This window comes from Panthera leo, chromosome E2 (genome assembly GCF_018350215.1).
Source record: "Panthera leo isolate Ple1 chromosome E2, P.leo_Ple1_pat1.1, whole genome shotgun sequence".
NCBI lineage: Eukaryota > Metazoa > Chordata > Mammalia > Carnivora > Felidae > Panthera > Panthera leo.
The window spans coordinates 6,217,762-6,222,931 of record NC_056693.1 but is presented as its reverse complement, the minus strand read 5'-3'; positions in this window follow the sequence as shown (position 1 = coordinate 6,222,931).

Below are 5,170 nucleotides of genomic sequence, written 5' to 3'. Positions count from 1 at the left end.
AACAGTGGCAAGAGTAGACCTCTCTATCTTGTTCCTGACCTTAGGCAGAAGGTTCTCAGTTTTTCCCCATTGAGGATATTAGCAATGGGTCTTTTGTATGTGGCTTTTATGATCTTGAGGTATGATCCTTCTATCCCTACATTCTTGAGGTTTTTTATCAAGTATTTTCTCAAATGCTTTTTCTGCATCTATTGAGAAGATCATGTGGTTCTTGCCCCTTCTTTCATTGATGTAATGTATCACATTGATTGATTTGGGGATATTGAACCAGCCCTGCATCCCAGGTATAAATCCCACCTGGTCATGGGGAATAAGTCTTTTAATGTATTGTTGGATCTGGTTGGGTAGTATCTTGTTGAAAATTTTGGCATCCATGTTCATCAGGGATATTGGTCTGTAGTTCTCCTTTTTAGTGGGGTCTTTGTCTGTTTTGGAATCGAGATAATTTTGGCCTCATACAATGAGTTTGGAAGTTTTCCTTCCATTTCTACTTTTTGGAACAGCTTCAAAAGAATAGGTGTTAACTCTTCCTTAAGTGTTTGGTAGAATTCCCCTGCAGAGCCATCCATCCCCGAACTGTTGTCTTTTGGGAAATTTTTGATTACTAATTTATTTTTGTTACTAGTTATGGGTCTGTTCAAATTTTCTATTTCTTTTTGTTTCAGTTTTGGTAGTGTATGTGTTTCTAGGAATTCTTCCATTTCTTCCAGATTGCCCGATTTATTCGCATGTAATTGCTTATATTCTCTTATTATTGTTTGTGTTTCTGCAGTGTTGGTTGTGATCTCTACTGTTTCATCATTGATTTTATTTATTTGGGTCAATTCCTTTTTCTTTTTGATCAAACTGGCTTAGGGTTTATCAAGTTTGTTAATTCTTTCAAAGGACCAGGTCCTGGTTTCATTGATCTGTTCTACTGTTTTTGTTTTTTTTGTTTTTTGGTTTCAATAGCATTGATTTCTGCTCTAATCTTTATTATTTCCTGTCTTCTGCTGGTTTTGGGTTTTATTTGCTGTTCTTTTTCCATCTCTTTAAGGTATAAGATTAGGTTGTGTATCTGAGACCTTTCTTCCTCCTTTAAGAAGGCCTGGATTGCTATATACTTCCCTCTTATGACTGCCTTTGCTGCATCACAGAGGTTTTTGGGCTGCGGTGTTACCATTTTCATTGACTTTTTAAATTTCCTCTGTAACTTCTTGGCTACCCCCTTCATTCTTTAGTAGGATGTTCTTTAGTCTCCAAGTATTTGTTGTCTTCCCAAATTTTTCCTTGTGGTTGACTTCAAGTTTCATAGCATTTGGTCTGAAAATATGCATGGTATGATCTCGATCTTTTTATACTTGTTGAGGGCTGATTTGCATTGCCAGTATGTGATCTATTCTGGAGAATGTTCCATGTGCACTCGAGAAGAATGTGTAATCTGCTACTGTTGGATAAAATGTTCCGAATATATCTGTGAAGTCCATCCGATCCAGTGTGTCATTCAAAGCCATTGTTTCCTTGTTGATTTTCTGTTTAGATGAACTGTCCATTGTTGTAAGTGGGGTGTTGAAATCCCTTACTATTTTGGTATTATTGTCAATGAGTTTCTTTATTTTTGTGAGTAACTGATTTATATATTTGGGGGTCTCCACGTTTGGGGCATAAATGTTTACAATTACTAGGTCTTCTTGGTGGAGATACCCCTTAGTTATAATATAATGCCCTTCTTTATAAAGACTGCCCTTCTTGTTACAGTCTTTATTTCAAAATCTAGATTGCTGATATAAGTATGACTATGCCAGCTTTCTTTTGGTAACCATTAGCATAACAGATGGTTCTTCACCCCCCTACTTTGAATCTGAAGGTGACTTTAGGTCTAAAATACGTCTTTTGTAAACAGCATATAGATGGATCTTGTTTTCTTATCCATTCTGTTACTTTGTGTCTTTTGATTGGAGAGTTTGGTCCATTGACATTTAGAGTGAGTACTGAAAGGTAAGAATTTATTGCCATTGTGTTGCCTGTAGCGTTGGACTTTCTGCTGGTGTTCTCTGGTTGTTTCTAGTCTTTGTTGCTTTTGGTCTGTTGTGTTTTGTCTTTTTCCACTCAGAGAGTCTCCCTTAAAATTTCTTGCAGGGCTGGTTTAGTGGTCACGAACTCCTTAGTTTTTGTTTGGGAAACTCGTTATCTCTCCTTCTATTTTGAATGATAGCTTTGCTGGATAAAGAATTCTTGGCTGCATATTTTTCTGATTCAGCACATTGAATATATCCTGCCACTCCTTTCTGGCCTGCCAAGTTTCTGTGGATAGGTCTGTTGCAAACCTGATCGGTCTTCCCTTGTAGGTTAAGGACTTTTTTTCCCTTGCTGCTTTTATGATTCTTTTCTTGTCTATGCATTTTGTGCATTTGAATATGATATGCCTTTTGATGGTCATTTCTTTTTTTTAATGGGAGTTCTCTCTGCTTCCTGGATTTTGATGTCACTGTGTTTCCCAGGTCAGGAAAGTTCAGCTAGGATTTGCTCACATAAACCTCTAACTGCTTTTTTTCTCTCATCTTCTGGGACCCCTACGATTTGAATGTTATTCCTTTTTAATGAGTCATTGAGTTCTCTAATTCTTATATTGTGCTGTCTTCCCTTAGTTTCCCTCTTTTTGTTTTTTTCTGCTTCATTATTCTCCATAAGTTTGTCCTCTGTATTGCTGATTTGCTGCTCTGCTTCATCCATCCTTGCCGCCATGGCATCCATTTGAGGTTGCTTCTCAGTCCCAGCAATTTAAATTTTATCCTGACTAGATTTTACTTCTTTTATCTCCACAGAAAGAGATTCTGTGCTTTTTTTTCATTCCCAGCTAGTATTCTTATTATCATGATTCTAAATTCTGGTTCAGACATCTTGCTTATATCTGGTTTGATTAAGTCCTTGGATGTCATTTCTTCCTGTTCTTTCTTTTGGAGTCAATTCCTTCATTTGGTCATTTTGGAGGAAGAAAAAGATTTAATAAAAATTTTTTTTAAATAAAAAATTAAAACCAACACACACAAAAAAAATCAAGTAAAGCATGCTAGATCCTAGGTGTGTTTGGTCTGGTTGTTGAAAGAAGCTTGATAGAGTAGAGAAAAAATGGAAGGAAAAGAAAGGAAAAAAAAAGTTGGAAAACATTTGAAACTTTAAAAATACGAATACAATAAAATAGAATAAAATGAAATGATGAAAGTAAAATAGAATAAAAAACTTACAAAAGAAATATATTAGGAGAAAAAGTAAAAATCTTTTTTATAAAAATGGAAAATAAAAATGAATTTTTTTCTGTATTCAAGGATAAGAAAAAGAAAATTGAATAGACTAGTGCACAGAATGAAATACAAATGAAATTATATCCAGTTTCCCCAAGAAGTCAAACTATGAAGCACTTTATAGTCTGTACACTAACCAGGCAGAGACTTGTGGTGTTCATCTAGAGCATTGTTGGCACAGTCGACAGGGCTTGGTCTGACGGCTCTGTTCTCCACTAGATGGCGCTGCTTAGCTTACTGGGGTGGATCCTTATGCATGTATGCACATGTGTGGGAGAGTTGAAAATGGCATTACCCAACTACCCATTCTCTAGCATAAGAACTCTGTGCTCTTGCCAAGGGGCAATCAAGCAACCCTCTTTATCTCCAGCCTTACATTGCCTGCTTCTACACTGTCTGTGACCAAAATGTCAAGCTGCCAGGTAGCACCTCCCTCCCGAATTTCATCTCCAATTGGCCTGTGTTTCCAAACCCCTCAATTCTGAGGACCCCTGTAGCTTGAACCTGCTCTGACCCTCTGGGGAAGGGTCTCACCAAGCAATGGCATGTGCCGGCCCGCCCCTGGGGATGCTTCCCCGACCATGCCGCTGCAGAGGCCCAGAATCTGCCACCGGGTGCCAGTCCACCCCTGAAAAAGTTCGCACGATTGTGTAGCAGAAGCATTTCAGGCATTATGGTAAATCACAACACACACCTGGCACCAGACTTCACCACCTCCTAACGTCCTGGTTGCAACACCAGCAAACATGGCTGTCCTTTTGGGTCTGTTAGGACCTTTGCCTCTGGGGAGGCTCCAGGGCCTCTATCAAATGTCTCCTCACCAGGGGAACTGCTTCTCCCAGTGTGGCCTGAGGACCCCAAGGAACTCACTGTATGCTCCTGGGGATTCGTGCTTCCCACCAAGCACTGCCAGGTACCCAACCTCGGAGTTTCCGACTCTGTGCTCCCTTTTATAGAGTCTTAATTGCATTTAAACCCTCTCCTTTCTCCTTTCTCCCTTTCTTGTTCAGTCCCTTGTTTCCACTCGTTCTCTCTAGCTGTTCTCTCCGGGGGGGGGGGGGGGGGGAGTACGTTTCCTATACTCTCCCCACTTTCTCCGTCCTCTCTCTGCCAGCAAAAACTGCTCCCTACCCTCCATGGGTTCTCTCTCCCCCAGTTCACTTCTCCATGCTGCATACCTGCCGAGTTCTGTGGCTCAAGTTATGCAGATTGTTGTGCTAATCCTCAGATCAATTTTCTACATGTGCAAAATGGTTTTGTGCTGATCTAGCTGCATTTCAGGGATGAGAGAAGCAGAAAACTTGAATGCTGCTCTGCCATCTTGGCCCCTCCTGGCATATGTTCTTGGGGAAAAAATATGTAATCTCCTGTGTTTGGGTGGTATTCTAAAAATGTTGATGAGATCATGTGACTTGATGGTGTTGTAGAGTTCATAGATGTCCTTCTGACTTTCTGTCATTGTTCTATCAATTACCGAGAGAAGTCTTGAGCTGTAATTGTCAATTTATTTCTCCTTTCAGTTCTATGAGTTGATCATCAACATACTTTACAGCTATTCTTTGGTGCATATACACTGAGGAGTGCTAAGTCACCTTGTTTGACCCTTTTATCGTGTAATTTTCCCTTTTTTACTGAGTAATTTCATTTTCTCTGAAATCTATTTTATCGAGTGTTAATATAGACATTCCTGCTTTCCATTGAGGTTTACGTGGTATAAGTTGTACTATTCTGTAGATATTGGGGTTCAGATAATTCTTTCATGTATGAAGCTGTACTGTGCATTGTGAGACATTTAGCAGTATCACTGGCCTGTGCCCACTAGATTCCAGTAGAACCACTGCAATGATGACATTAAAAATGTCCCCAGACCTTTGCAAATGTTCCCAAGT